Here is a 16,754-nt window from a genome sequence, read left to right as displayed (position 1 = left end):
ACATTTTGCCTGCAACATACTAAGAGTACACTTTCAGCAGAACCATTTTTCATCCCACCCTACAAACATTATTCCCTTACATCAGTGCCGTAACTTGACATTTTACCGCTGTGTGCAAGATACAGCATCGGTGCCCCCCCCCCCCCCCCTTTCCACATTTATTACATCAGGTGGAGCCCCTGTCACACATTACGGCAAGTAGAGCCTCATTTTACACATTACAGCAGGTATAGCCTCATTTCTCTTATGTCCTAGAGGATGCTGGGGTCCACATTAGTACCATGGGGTATAGACGGATCCAACAGGAGCCATTGGCACTTTAAGAGTTTGAGAGTGTAGGCTGGCTCCTCCCTCTATGGCCCTCCTACCAGACTCAGTTTAGAAAATGGGCCCAGAGGAGCCGATCACAGCTAGGGGAGCTCTCCAGAGTTTCTCTAGTAAAGTTTGTTTTAGAGTTTATTATTTTACAGGGAGGCTGCTGGCAACAGCCTCCCTGCTTCGAGGGACTAAGGGGGGGAGCAGTGTCCTCCCTGCGGGGTCTGAGCCACTATTTCCGCTGACAGGACACTCAGCTCCTGAGGGGATAGATCGTTCCCCGCTACAGGGGATCGCTCACCCCAGCAGCATGCCGCCACCCTCTTGCAGAGCTGAAGATCGGTGGCGAGTGAGACACCGACCCCCCTAGCAAGCGGGGGACCAGTATGAAGATGGCGGCATCAGGGTAGGAGTGCAGTATAACTGCGTTCCAGAGGCTCAGTAGTACATAATGCGGCGCTGAGAGTGGCACCCTGAGCCAGCGCCTACACCCTACATTGGTCACACAATCTGTCGGGGTCCCGGGATCTCAACCATCATGAATCCTCAGGCCAGTATAATCCTATGAAGAGCGGGAAGACAGCGCCATTTTGGGGGCGGAGCTTCTAAGAGCGTACCCAGCAGCTTTCAGCGCCATTTTCCTGCCTGTACAGCGCTGTCCTGGAAGAGCAAGTCCCTCCACAGCAACTCCAGCTATCTCTCACGGTACCAGGGGGTTGTAGAAGGGGGGGGGGGGGGGAGGCTGCAAAACGACTGTGTAACCTATTAAGGTGCACAGTCAGCGCTGATAAGGGGTCTCCCTTTATGTTAAAAGTGCTGTGTGCGGGTTAGCTCCAATCTCGGTGTCTCTCTTGCCATTTTTGGGGGTGAAACTCTGTTTATCCTCCCCTGTGTGTGTGTGGAGTGTCTGTGGTCTCCATTAAGCAATGTCCAGGGACTCTTTGTCATATGCTGCAGAGAATATGTCCTCTCAGGATGATCCCATTCCATGTAATCAGCATTGCACTGGTTTAGCACAGATATCAACAAGGGAGCCTGAAGGGTTATCCTCTATCAAATCTATGATTGCTCAGATTTCAAATAGGGTTGCACAAAATGAGACTGCACCTCAGGTTTTACAGAACTCTATGGCAGTCTGGCCCAGTTCTGGTACCTCAGGGCTCCCAGCTGTATTTTCACATAAACGTGCTCTTGCGCAGATCATGCAGGATGACACAAATACCAATTCTGACACTGCAGACGGTGATGGGGATGTGTTGCGGGGGGCAGCATCTCTTGCAAAAAAGGTGCAGTTCATGATAGAGGCTATTAGAGATGTGTTGAATATTGTGGATACAACACCCGAGCAGGTTGAGGAGGCTTACTTCACTGAAAATAAGAAAGCCTCGCTAACCTTCCCTGCATCAAAGGAATTAAATGCTATTTCTCTGACGTCCTAAGTGGATGCTGGGGACTCCGTCAGGACCATGGGGAATAGCGGCTCCGCAGGAGACAGGGCACAAAAGAAAAAGCTTTAGGATCAGGTGGTGTGCACTGGCTCCTCCCCCTATGACCCTCCTCCAAGCCTCAGTTAGATTTTTGTGCCCGGCCGAGAAGGGTGCAATCTAGGTGGCTCTCCTAAAGAGCTGCTTAGAGTAAAAGTTTTGTTAGGTTTTTTATTTTCAGTGAGTCCTGCTGGCAACAGGCTCACTGCTACGAGGGACTTAGGGGAGAAGAAGTGAACTCACCTGCGTGCAGGATGGATTGGCTTCTTAGGCTACTGGACACCATTAGCTCCAGAGGGATCGAACACAGGCCCAGCCATGGAGTCCGGTCCCAGAGCCGCGCCGCCGACCCCCTTGCAGATGCCGAAGAGTGAAGAGGTCCAGAAACCGGCGGCAGAAGACTTTTCAGTCTTCATGAGGTAGCGCACAGCACTGCAGCTGTGCGCCATTGTTGTCAGCACACTTCACACCAGCGGTCACTGAGGGTGCAGGGCGCTGGGGGGGGCGCCCTGGGCAGCAATGAAAGTACCTATACTGGCTAAAAATACATCACATATAGCCTCTGGGGCTATATGGATGTATTTAACCCCTGCCAGGTTGTCAGAAAAACGGGAGAAGAAGCCCGCCGAAAAGGGGGCGGGGCCTATTCTCCTCAGCACACAGCGCCATTTTCCCTCACAGAAATGCTGGTGGGAAGGCTCCCAGGCTCTCCCCTGCACTGCACTACAGAAACAGGGTTAAAACAGAGAGGGGGGGCACTTATTTGGCGATATGATTATATATATTAAGATGCTATAAGGGAAAACACTTATATAAGGGTTGTCCCTGTATAATTATAGCGTTTTGGTGTGTGCTGGCAAACTCTCCCTCTGTCTCCCCAAAGGGCTAGTGGGGTCCTGTCCTCTATCAGAGCATTCCCTGGGTGTGTGCTGTGTGTCGGTATGTGTGTGTCGACATGTATGAGGACGATGTTGGTGAGGAGGCGGAGCAATTGCCTGTATTGGTGATGTCACTCTCTAGGGAGTCGACACCGGAATGGATGGCTTATTTAGGAATTACGTGATAATGTCAACACGCTGCAAGGTCGGTTGACGACATGAGACGGCCGGCAAACAAATTAGTACCTGTCCAGGCGTCTCAGACACCGTCAGGGGCTTTAAAACGCCCATTTACCTCAGTCGGTCGACACAGACACGGACACTGACTCCAGTGTCGACGGTGAAGAAACAAACGTATTTTCCTTTGGGGCCACACGTTACATGTTAAGGGCAATGAAGGAGGTGTTACATATTTCTGATACTACAAGTACCACAAATAAGGGTATTATGTGGGGTGTGAAAAAACTACCTGTAGTTTTCCTGAATCAGAAAAATTAAATGAAGTGTGTGATGATGCGTGGGTTTCCTCCGATAGAAAATTATTGGCGGTATACCCTTTTAACGCCAGAAGTTAGGGCGCGTTGGGAAACACCCCTTAGGGTGGATAAGGCGCTCACACGCTTATCAAAACAAGTGGCGTTACCGTCTCCAGATACGGCCGCCCTCAAGGAGCCAGCTGATAGGAGGCTGGAAAATATCCTTAAACGTATATATACACATACTGGTGTTATACTGCGACCAGCAATCGCCTCAGACTGGATGTGCAGCGCTGGGGTGGCTTGGTCGGATTCCCTGACTGAAAATATTGATACCCTTAACAGGGACAGTATTTTATTGACTATAGAGCATTTGAGGGATGCATTTCTATATATGCGAGATGCACAGAGGGATATTTGCATTCTGGCATCAAGAGTAAGTGCGATGTCCATATCTGCCAGACAATGTTTATGGACACGACAGTGGTCAGGTGATGCAGATTCCAGATGGCACATGGAAGTATTGCCGTATAAAGGGGCGGTCCATCGGACCTGGTGGCCATGGCAACAGCTGGAAAATCCACCTTTTTTACCCCAAGTCACATCTCAGCAGAAAAAGACAGTCTTTTCAGCCTCAGTCCTTTCGTCCCCATAAGGGCAAGCGGGCAAAAGGCCAGTCATATCTGCCCAGGGATAGAGGAAAGGGAAGAAGACTGCAGCAGGCAGCCCATTCCCAGGAACAGAAGCCCTCCACCGCTTCTGCCAAGTCCGCAGCATGACGCTGGGGCCGTACAAGCGGACTCAGGTGCGGTGGGGGGTCGTCTCAAGAGTTTCAGCACGCAGTGGGCTCACTCGCAAGTGGACCCCTGGATCCTACAAGTAGTATCCCAGGGGTACAGATTGGAAATTCGAGACGTCTCCCCCTCGCAGGTTCCTGAAGTCTGCTTTACCAACGTCTCCCTCCGACAGGGAGGCAGTATTGGAAACAATTCACATGCTGTATTCCCAGCAGGTGATAATCAAAGTACCCCTCCTACAACAAGGAAAGGGGTATTATTCCACACTATATTGTGGTACTGAAGCCAGACGGCTCGGTGAGACCTATTCTAAATCTGAAATATTTGAACACTTACATACAAAGGTTCAAATCAAGATGGAGTCACTCAGAGCAGTGATAGCGAACCAGGAAGAAGGGGACGATATGGTGTCACTGGACATCAGGGATGCTTACCTACATGTCCCAATTTGCCCTTCTCACCAAGGGTACCTCAGGTTCGTGGTACAGAACTGTAACTATCGGTTCAGACGCTGCCGTTTGGATTGTCCACGGCACCCCGGGTCTTTACCAAGGTAATGGCCGAAATGATGATTCTTCTTAAAAGAAAATGGACGATTTCCTGATAAGGGCAAGGTCCAGAGAACAGTTGGAGGTCGGAGTAGCACTATCTCAAGTAGTTCTACGACAGCACGGGTGGATTCTAAATATTCCAAAATCGCAGCTTTTTCCGACGACACGTCTACTGTTCCTAGGGATGATTCTGGACACAGTCCAGAAAAGGGTGTTTCTCCCGGAGAAGAAAGCCAGGGAGTTATCCGAGCTAGTCAGGAACCTCCTAAAACCAGGAAAAGTGTCAGTGCATCATTGCACAAGGGTCCTGGGAAAAATGGTGGCTTCTTACGAAGCGATTCCATTCGGTAGATTTCACGCAAGAACCTTTCAGTGGGATCTGCTGGAAAAATGGTCCGGATCGCATCTTCAGATGCATCAGCGGATAACCCTGTCTCCAAGGACAAGGGTGTTTCTTCTGCGGTGGCTGCAGAGTGCTCATCTATTAAAGGGCCGCAGATTCGGCATTCAGGACTGGGTCCTGGTGACCACGGATGCCAGCCTGAGAGGCTGGGGAGCAGTCACACAAGGAAAAAATTTCCAGGGAGTGTGATCAAGTCTGGAGGCTTCTCTCCACATAAATATACTGGAGCTAAGGGCAATATACAATGCTCTAAGCTTAGCAAGACCTCTGCTTCAAGGTCAGCCGGTATTGATCCAGTGGGACAACATCACGGCAGTCGCCCACGTAAACAGACAGGGCGGCACAAGAAGCAGGAGGGCAATGGCAGAAACTGCAAGGATTCTTCGCTGGGCGGAAAATCATGTGATAGCACTGTCAGCAGTGTTCATTCCGGGAGTGGAAAACTGGGAAGCAGACTTCCTCAGCAGGCACGACCTCCACCCGGGAGAGTGGGAACTTCATCGGGAAGTCTTCCACATGATTGTGAACCGTTGGGAAAGACCAAAGGTGGACATGATGGCGTCCCGCCTGAACAAAAAACTGGACAGGTATTGCGCCAGGTCAAGAGACCCTCAGACAATAGCTGTGGACGTTCTGGTAACACCGTGGGTGTACCAGTCGGTGTATGTGTTCCCTCCTCTGCTTCTCATACCCAAGGTACTGAGAATTATAAGATGTAGAGGAGTAAGAACTATACTCGTGGCTCCGGATTGACCAAGAAGGACTTGGTAACCGGAACTTCAAGAAATGCTCACAGAGGACTCATGGCCTCTGCCGCTAAGAAGGGACTTGCTTCAGCAAGTACCATGTCTGTTTCATGACTTACCGCGGCTGCGTTTGACGGCATGGCGGTGGAACGCCGGATCCTAAGGGAAAAAGGCATTCCGGAAGAGGTCATTCCTACCCTGGTCAAAGCCAGGAAGGAGGTGACCGCACAACATTATCACCACATGTGGCGAAAATATGTTGCGTGGTGGGAGGCCAGGAAGGCCCCACGAAGAAATTTCAACTCGGTCGATTCCTGCATTTCCTGCAAACAGGAGTGTCTATGGGCCTCAAATTGAAGTCCATTAAGGTTCAAATTGCGGCCCTGTCAATTTTCTTCCAGAAAAAATTTGGCTTCAGTTCCTGAAGTCCAGAAGTTTGTGAAGGGAGTACTACATATACAACCCCCTTTTGTGCCTCCAGTGGCACTGTGGGATCTCAACGTAGTTCTGGGATTCCTCAAATCACATTGGTTTAAACCGCTCAAATCTGTGGATTTGAAATATCTCACATGAAAAGTGACCATGCTGTTGGCCCTGGCCTCGGCCAGGCGAGTGTCAGAATTGGCGGCTTTGTCTCACAAAGCCCATATCTGATTGTCCATTCGGACAGGGCAGAGCTGCGGACTCGTCCCCAGTTTCTTCTTAAGGTGGTGTCAGCGTTTCACCTGCACCAGTTTATTGTGGTACCTGCGGCTGCTAGGGACTTGGAGGACTCCAAGTTGCTAGATGTTGTCAGGGCCCTGAAAATATAGGTTTCCAGGACGGTTGGAGTCAGGAAAACTGACTTGCTGTTATCCTGTAGGCACCCAAAGAACTGGGTGCTCTTGCTTCTAAGCAGACGATTGCTAGTTGGATGTGTAGTACAATTCAGCTTGCACATTCTGTGGCAGGCCTGCCACAGCCAAAATATGTAAATGCCCATTCCACAAGGAAGGTGGGCTCATCTTGGGCGGCTGCCCGAGGGGTCTCGGCTTTACAACTTTGCCGAGCTGCTACTTGGTCAGGGGCACACCCTGGCTGAGGAGGACCTGGAGTTCTCTTTTTCGGTGCTGCAGAGTCATCCGCACTCTCCCGCCCGTTTGGGAGCTTTGGTATAATCCCCATGGTCCTGACAGAGTCCCCAGCATCCACTTAGGACGTCAGAGAAAATAAGAATTTAGGAAAAGAGAATAATACAGCTGCGCCCGGGATTAACAGAGAATATGATGAACCATAGTTAATCAATTAATTGCACATGCAAATACAGGCCACCGAGTGTCAGATCAATTGAGCCCAATCAATATTGCACATAAATGTTTTAATATATAACAAAATAAAATTATATTTAAAATATACTGTGCACAGTATCAAATTGATAATGCTTTAAAAAAGCCAAAAGAGAGAACATATAGAACATAAATCATAAAAGTGTGTCCAATTATGAACACAATAATGTAGCATATATAGTATCTCAGACCTGTCTCAATTAAGAAACGTAGTCATTGAAAAACACTGTTGCGCAATTGATTTAAACAGTAACTAAGATATCAGTTTAAAGTCCACAATAATGTATGGTGATTACTTAATTTGAACAAATATCTAAGTTCTTCAAGTCCATAAGGTATATAACTATTGTTGTGATAAATACCGTTCGTGCAAAAGGAACTGTAATATGAATGCTTGTTCTCTAAAACAGGTACGTGTGGCGTCCCACCGTAAAGTTACCTGATAAAGTTGTGAAATAAGAACCGGTGTTTAAATTAAGCGCACCTCATGTAGCTGCTGGATTGATTGGCAATATTGAGACCGCTGATCCTTGGTTGAATAACAGGAAGAAAGGTGCAAATAGTGACCGCCAGACTGCGCTGGCTTAGATGATCACCTCGTAATGCTCTTACCGGCAAACCCGTCCTGCGGATAGTGCAAATAGTGACCGCCAGACTGCGCTGGCTTGGATGATCACCTCGTAGTGCTCTTACCGGAAAACCCGTCCTGTAGCGAGAGGGAGCCGAGCTGGAGTTATATCACCTCACGCCGACCCGCCGGGTCAGATGGAATAATGTGACCGATGTACTGCAGCGGAGGTCGGCTGGCTGTGTCTCATAGGCACCAATCAAAAATTTCCGTGTCGGTTCAGACCTCTGGGTATCTGACCAGAGGAATTGCGTGTGGCAGGTATCCCAGATGGGAAAAAATGGGGAGGAGTCCTAACGCGTTTCGTCACACCCACGTGACTTTCTCAAAGGTATGACTCCTATAGCCAGAATCAGAGTTATATACCTCTTCCATGCAACACCTGTGTTGTGTTTTTAATTACAGTGCAAAGCTGTCATCAGCCTTAGATCTAATTGCGCACATTCTCATTAGTTCTTTAACAGATATCCACAGTAGTATATAGAAACAAAACGAAATTAGTAATGATAAAAACTTCATTATACTGCATATTACTTTCCAATTTACATCTTAAGATAATGACACTCGGTAGCCTGACCTCATGGCAATGATAAGGATTTGGAGTGATATAGCACTACCAATAATACATAAAGGGATATATAGCAATTATAAACACAGAGAGAAAAAAACAAATAAAAAAAATACAATTATATATAAAGTTTCATATGCGTTTAAGCAAAAATAGTTAGATCAAAGATATTGAGATAGAATCCTTGATAATACATTTACATTTCTATACCTAGACACAACTTCATGTTAAAAAAAAAAAAAAAAAATTAATTAAAAATATGTCTTAATAATATGATATTTATACACATAGTTCAAGATTGACTATAATATTTTTTATTTCAATTTTTAGGCATATATACCGATTAGTCAATTGATATAATATAATATCATATTAATAAATTGATTAATTAAATATACACAGAGATTAGTAAAATAAATTACCTATATATATTTTGAACTATGATCATATCTTTTTATCAGTTGATAAAAAATACAAGAGAGAATAAATAAAAATATTGGAAAAATGTATATATATAGAAATTGGTATAAAATATCCATATAAATTACATTGATGACGAAGGGGAAGAGAGGAAAAAAAAAAAAAAAAACAACAAAAAAACAAAACCAAGGAGAGAGAGGAACGAAATTCAAAAGGACACTGGAAGAACGAAGGAGAAGGAGGGAGGGTAATGATCTTAGATTATGTGCTGTGAGTGATACAGATATTGATAGATCAAAGATCTATATCAATATGTTCATTAAGTCCCTCTGGAGCGAGGGTCCCTAACCTATGTATCCAATAATTTTCTCTCACGCAAAGTTTTCTAAATCTATCCCCACCCCTCAATGTTGGGCTGATAATTTCAATACCCAACAATTTCAAATCCCGTAGGTTCCTACAGTGAAATTCCGAGAAATGTTTGGATAACCCATGTGTAAGAATGTGTCTAGGTATAGAAATGTAAATTTATTATCAAGGATTCTATCTCAATATCTTTGATCTAACTATTTTTGCTTAAACGCATATGAAACTTTATATATAATTGTATTTTTTTTATTTGTTTTTTTCTCTCTGTGTTTATAATTGCTATATATCCCTTTATGTATTATTGGTAGTGCTATATCACTCCAAATCCTTATCATTGCCATGAGGTCAGGCTACCGAGTGTCATTATCTTAAGATGTAAATTGGAAAGTAATATGCAGTATAATGAAGTTTTTATCATTACTAATTTCGTTTTGTTTCTATATACTACTGTGGATATCTGTTAAAGAACTAATGAGAATGTGCGCAATTAGATCTAAGGCTGATGACAGCTTTGCACTGTGATTAAAAACACAACACAGGTGTTGCATGGAAGAGGTATATAACTCTGATTCTGGCTATAGGAGTCATACCTTTGAGAAAGTCACGTGGGTGTGACGAAACGCGTTAGGACTCCTCCCCATTTTTTCCCATCTGGGATACCTGCCACACGCAATTCCTCTGGTCAGATACCCAGAGGTCTGAACCGACACGGAAATTTTTGATTGGTGCCTATGAGACACAGCCAGCCGACCTCCGCTGCAGTACATCGGTCACATTATTCCATCTGACCCGGCGGGTCGGCGTGAGGTGATATAACTCCAGCTCGGCTCCCTCTCGCTACAGGACGGGTTTTCCGGTAAGAGCACTATGAGGTGATCATCCAAGCCAGCGCAGTCTGGCGGTCACTATTTGCACTATCCGCAGGACGGGTTTGCCGGTAAGAGCATTACGAGGTGATCATCTAAGCCAGCGCAGTCTGGCGGTCACTATTTGCACCTTTCTTCCTGTTATTCAACCAAGGATCAGCGGTCTCAATATTGCCAATCAATCCAGCAGCTACATGAGGTGCGCTTAATTTAAACACCGGTTCTTATTTCACAACTTTATCAGGTAACTTTACGGTGGGACGCCACACGTACCTGTTTTAGAGAACAAGCATTCATATTACAGTTCCTTTTGCACGAACGGTATTTATCACAACAATAGTTATATACCTTATGGACTTGAAGAACTTAGATATTTGTTCAAATTAAGTAATCACCATACATTATTGTGGACTTTAAACTGATATCTTAGTTACTGTTTAAATCAATTGCGCAACAGTGTTTTTCAATGACTACGTTTCTTAATTGAGACAGGTCTGAGATACTATATATGCTACATTATTGTGTTCATAATTGGACACACTTTTATGATTTATGTTCTATATGTTCTCTCTTTTGGCTTTTTTAAAGCATTATCAATTTGATACTGTGCACAGTATATTTTAAATATAATTTTATTTTGTTATATATTAAAACATTTATGTGCAATATTGATTGGGCTCAATTGATCTGACACTCGGTGGCCTGTATTTGCATGTGCAATTAATTGATTAACTATGGTTCATCATATTCTCTGTTAATCCCGGGCGCAGCTGTATTATTCTCTTTTCCTTATATTTATATACAAACGTACAGAAGTTTGTTTGCAGCAGCGAACGGGAGATACAGAGGTGTGAACATTTTGGATGTACATGTGCATGTTTGCATATGTATATATGTACTTATATATCTAATTTTTTCCATAAAATTAGCGCCTAGGTTTTTCGTTTTTTTGTTTTCGTTTTTTTTTTTGTTCTGAAAATAAGAATTTACTTACCGATAATTCTATTTCTCGTAGTCCGTAGTGGATGCTGGGCGCCCATCCCAAGTGCGGATTGTCTGCAATACTTGTACATAGTTATTGTTACAAAAATCGGGTTATTATTGTTGTGAGCCATCTTTTCAGAGGCTCCGCTGTTATCATGCTGTTAACTGGGTTCAGATCACAGGTTGTACAGTGTGATTGGTGTGGCTGGTATGAGTCTTACCCGGGATTCAAAATCCTTCCTTATTGTGTACGCTCGTCCGGGCACTGTATCCTAACTGAGGCTTGGAGGAGGGTCATAGGGGGAGGAGCCAGTGCACACCACCTGATCCTAAAGCTTTTACTTTTGTGCCCTGTCTCCTGCGGAGCCGCTATTCCCCATGGTCCTGACGGAGTCCCCAGCATCCACTACGGACTACGAGAAATAGAATTATCGGTAAGTAAATTCTTATTTTTTGAAAAGGCTTGGGAAAACCCGGATAAAAAATTCCAGATACCTAAAAGGGTTCTGGTGGCATTTCCTTTTCCAGTAGAGGATACGAAAAAATGGGAAAACCCGCCTGTTGTTGACGCGTCAGTATCCATACTCTCAAAAAAGGTGGTTTTACCTGTTCCAGGATCTACCGCCTTGAAAGAGCCGGCTGATCGTAAAATTGATAATACACTCAAATCTATGTACACGGCTTCTGGGGCAATACTACGTCCCACTATTGCTAGTGCTTGGATTGCCAAAGCTATAGTAAAGTGGTCAGGCACGTTACTTGAGGACTTGGATACTATGGAGAAATGTGATGTTGAATTGTTTTTTTTTTTTTTTAAATATTAATTTTTTATTGTTTTGCGGGTAAACAAAGCAGTTGGGTTAGGGATACAGAAAGGAAAAGAGGGGGGGGGTAGGGGGAGTACACACATCAGACAGCATAATACAAAGTAACATACAGAGTTTTATACAAGGCATTGTACATTGAAAGGGGGACTGCAGGAGTCACTCGTTCCTACATGAGGTTCATGTTAAGCCCATATTATGAATATCTAGGCGTCCTGAGGGAGTGTGGAGATTGGAGGGCGATTATGCCATTAGGTGGACCACGGATACCATCGAAGCAGCGGGGATAAGGAGGTAGAGGCGTAGGCTACACCCGCTGTCTCAAATTCGTAATGTGATTGTATGGACATTTCTATTGCTGAGATATGGGGAGCCACGGTGGAACGCCAAAGGCGAGCTATTGAGAGTTTTGTTGAGAGAAGGATATGGCCTAGTATATATCGATCACCTGGTGTTAAATCTCCGTAGTATAGGTGGAGGAGGGCTAGTCGTGGGTGAGGGGAAATATGGTGGCCTAAGACTGTTTCTATGAGGTGGAAGACCGATGTCCACAATGAGGCAAGAACAGGGCAGTCCCAGAAAATATGCATTAATGTGCCGACCATTCCACAGTTCCGCCAGCACATTTTGGTTGTAGAGGGTTGCATCACATGGAGGCGGGAAGGGGTGAAATACAGGCGGTAAAGAAGTTTATAAGACAGTTCTATATGAGATATACATTTAGAAACTGAGTAGCAGGATCTATATATCTTTTCCCATTCCTCCTCTGAAATTGAGCATTTAAGGTCTATCTCCCATTTCAACTGAAAGGGGGCTTTCTGCATTGGTCGGGGATTATTAATGTAATTATACCATTTGGTAATACCCCCCCTGCCTTCTCCTGTCTCCAGGAACTTATGAACTAGTTTGGGCAAAGAGGGGGGGGGGGGGGGGGGGGACAGTGGGTGTTGAGACTTCGTGGAGCCAATGTCTAAGTTGCAAATATTTATAAAATTCCCCACGTGGTAGTAGGAAATTTTCCTGGATCTGGGCAAAGGGGAGGAGGGCACCATGCTCCATTATATCCTGTAAAGACTGGATTCCATGAGATATCCAGTAATCAAATCTTAAGTCAGGGATCAGTGAGGCTATTCCGGTCAATGATATGGCCGTTGTGGGGAGGGTTATGTCATTTCTACTTCGCACCACCTCCATCCAGGCCTTCCTAGTGGACTGGACAGAGATAGACCGATTGGTTAGGGATGTGCCCTCAGATTTAGGGAGTAACAATACATCGGTCAGGGGTAATGGGGTTATAAGACCTTGTTCCAGTTGTACCCACGATTTACACGTGGGTTGGTTATACCATGCCCCTATCTGTGCCAGACGGCAAGCCAGTTGGTATTTGTGTAGATCCGGGAATGCCAAGCCCCCGTCTCGTTTGGAACGAGTCATTGTTTTCCTGGCCAACCTTGGTTTTTTGCCTTTCCACACATAAGCGTTAAATATCGCGTTAAATTTGGATATAAGGGAGTTGGGGACGAGGAAGGGGATGGCTCGGAACAGATACATAAGTCTGGGAAGGACCATCATTTTCAGCGCGGCTTTTCTCCCCAGCCATGATACATGTTGCATCATCCAGTCCGTGACTAGGGTTGTGGACTTGCGCAAAAGGGGGGGGTAGTTAGCAGATATCATATCTTCTAGCTTCGTAGTGATATGGATTCCTAGGTATTTGAGACTTCCATCCTGCCAAGAGTACGAGTAGGAGGCCTTCAATTCGGTCAAGAGAGAAGGCGTAAAATTAATAGGGAGTGCCTCTGTCTTAGTGTTATTAAGTTTATAGTAGGATGCCTCTGAATAATCGGATAAAAGTGTGTGTAGCGCCTTCAGGGAGGAGAGAGGGTTAGTAAGGGTCAACAGGACATCGTCTGCAAAGAGACAAATCTTATGAGAATGTCCCAGAAATTCCACTCCTGTAATCAAGGGAGAGGATCGTATTTTTTCGGCCAATGGTTCCATCGCCATGGCAAAGACTAGTGGAGATAAGGGGCACCCTTGGCGAGTGCCGTTCGTAATGGAAAAGGGGGATGAGAGCAGTCCGTTCACACACACCCTAGCCGAGGGGAAGGAGTATAGAGCTAAAATGGAGGATAGGATTCTCCCGGTAAGGCCAAATTTCCTTAGAACCGCCTGCAGGTATCCCCAGTGGAGGCGGTCGAACGCCTTCTCCGCGTCCAGCGAGAGCAATAATAAAGGAGACTTGGCTCTAGAGAAGGCATCCAGTACATTTATTACTCGCCTAGTGTTGTCGGATGACTGTCTACCGGGAACGAATCCCACCTGGTCCCCGTGGATGATAGAAGGAAGTAGGGGGTTAATCCTATTGGCGACTAGCTTCGCGTATATTTTCAGGTCAGTATTTAATAAGGCTATAGGGCGGTAGTTGGGCATCATGGCAAAATTTTTCCCCGGTTTAGGAAAAGCTACTATGCGGGCTTCTAGCATCTCCACTGGGAAGTTCCCTACTGAGGAGGCGTAGTTATAAACGCCGTCTAGAATAGGGACCAAAGTGTCTTTGAAACATTTGTAAAAATTGTTTATAAACCCATCCGGGCCTGGGGCTTTGTCTAATGGAAGTGAGGCTATGGCCTGGGAGATTTCCGTCTGCGACCATGGTTGATTTAAGGACTGTAGAGATTCTAGGTCCAGGGAGGGGAGATTAACATCTTTCAGAAAAGCTGCTATAATAGCTGGTGTGGGCTGTAGGGTGGAGACATCATATTTTAGGTTATAGAGGGAGGCGTAATACGAGGCAAAGGAGTTAGCTATATCTGATGGGTCTGTTATCTTAGTATTATTTGAGTTAATGATATATTTCACCCTTTCCCTAGCATTTTTTCCCCGTAGTTTGCGAGCAAGCATTCTACCCGCCCTATCACCTTGCATATAGAACTTTTGCCGCAATCGGAAAAGGTTTTTACGTACTTCCGTCAGTTCTAATTTATTCAGTTCATCTCTGACCCGAGTCAAATCTCGGTATACTTTCTTATTAGAGGGATTCAGCTTAAGCAAAGCGTCTAGATCTGCAAGTTGGGCTTCGAGTTCTACCTGTTTTTCCCGGGAAGTCCTGCGTATATAAGCAGCCGCTTGAATTGACGCTCCTCTGATTACCGCCTTGAGGGCGCACCAATGTGTGAATACGGACGTTTCTGCTGGGGTGTTAGTTTCAACATATAGGGAGAGGGCCTGAGCTATAGACCGATGGGCGTCCGGGTTTAAAAGGAGATAGTCCCGAAGGCGCCATAAGGTAGGAGTGGACCTCACTTGGCGGGGGTTCCACCGGACTAAGAGGGCAGAATGATCGGACCACGAAACTGGCAGGATAGAAGCCTTCAAAACCTGTTGGAGAGTCCATTTATCAGATATCACTAGATCTGTCCTAGAGTAAGAGCCATGGACTGGGGAGAAAAACGAGTAGTCCCGGCTTGACGGATTCTTAGCCCTCCAGACGTCATAGAGGTCATATTCATGCATTATGTTTCTAAAGGCGTGGGAGCTGTCACGTTGTGGGTCTCCCTTGCGAGAAGGGTGGATTTGGGATCTGTCCACCGCTGGGTCAAGGACCATGTTAAAGTCACCCAACAGTAGTAGAGCACCCATTCTGTGCTTCTGGAGGACTGTGAAAAATTTCCTAAGGAAAGGTATTTGTTTAGTATTGGGAGCGTAAAGTGTAGCTACAGTGACCGGCTTGTCTTCCAATTTACCCGTCAGTATAAGGTACCTACCCTCTTGATCTGAGATCTGGCACTCTAGAGAGAAATTACAGGAGTTTGAGAATAATATTGCCACTCATGCTCTTTTTTTCGGGCCGTTGGACATATAGCTAATTGGGAATTTATTATCCCTGAATGGGGGGGTGACGAAAGCATAAAGTGAGTCTCCTGCAAGGCCACTATATGAGCCTTACATTTGGCAAAGTGGCGTAGGGCTAATCGTCGTTTATTTGGAGAATTCAACCCTTTTACGTTTAAAGATAGTACATTAACCATTAGGTCTATCTGAGAGCCGAGCTATTATCAGGTTACATTTAAAATCTCTGTAACCGGGTCTGCCAAAGTGTGTGTGTGTTAAAACTTGGAGAGCTGGGACGAACAGGGGGGGTGACAAAAATAGGAAAGAAGGGGCGTAGAGCGGGCACCGCATGGGTGCCAAATAGGGTTGCCTAGCGTGGCAACACATGGGGTCGGGGCGAGGTGCGGGGAGTTATCTCCCCCCACTCCTAAAACATCCAACCTAGACAAGAAAGAGCGGTAAACACCGGACCGCAGGGGGTTGCATGACATATGCCATCCTCTCGGGGAGCTCTACACATAACCTAAATAGCATCGACCTAAACGGCCCTTCCCCGTTTAGCGGAGCAGTATTGAGCAAGGTCAGCATGAGTACAGTGAAAATACAACACAATAAGCATCCCAGGGGAAACTGGCGCCACCCACATGCCACGCCCCCCCGGAGTATCCTCCGGGGGGGCATAGCAGCGGGACGCCGCGACCCCACGGGAAGCAGGCAAGACAGCGACATGTATGACATTGACATACAACCTGAAAGAGAAAATCAGACTCTAATGTCCATTGTCTGCTGTCGACCACTCCCGTGTCAGCTTGAGTGTTGCAGGAACTGTTTTGGGTGTATCCTCTCTCCTCCAGGAATCCAATAATTTCAGACCCGCTTCTGGCGTGATAATCGCGTGCATAACACCATTTCGTCTAACCAACAGTTTCGTCGGAAATCCCCATCGGTAGAGAATATCGGCTTTCCTAAGAGCCGTGGTCACCGGGTAGAACGAACGTCTCAGAGCTAGGGTGGCTGCCGAGAGGTCTCCGTAAACTTGTACGTCTCCCAGGATTCTGGCTGGCAGGTCCGGGCGCATAGCCGCCCGCAAGATCTGTTCCTTGATATGGAAGTAATGCATCCGCATTAGAGTGTCTCTCGGAGCGTCCTTCGGGGCATTTCTAGCTTTCGGTAGACGGTGGATGCGGTCGATAAGAAAGTCATTGATAGGACAGGTTGGTAGAAGCGCCATGAAGAGGTCCGTCGCATATTGGGTGAGTTCTGCGTTGGTGACGGTTTCTGGGATG

At 46.0% G+C, this 16,754-nt stretch overlaps 1 protein-coding gene across 1 annotated transcript in view; it reads left to right on the top strand.

The window, feature by feature from the left end:
- Window positions 1-16,754, top strand: part of LOC134943919 (NACHT, LRR and PYD domains-containing protein 1a-like) — a 330,645-nt gene that overhangs the window by 205,355 nt on the left and 108,536 nt on the right. The gene's annotated exons all lie outside the window — the stretch shown is intronic.

The sequence above is a fragment of the Pseudophryne corroboree genome, chromosome 7 (genome assembly GCF_028390025.1).
Source record: "Pseudophryne corroboree isolate aPseCor3 chromosome 7, aPseCor3.hap2, whole genome shotgun sequence".
NCBI lineage: Eukaryota > Metazoa > Chordata > Amphibia > Anura > Myobatrachidae > Pseudophryne > Pseudophryne corroboree.
The sequence above is the reverse complement of the archived record's forward strand: the minus strand, read 5'-3'. Positions and strand labels throughout refer to the sequence as shown.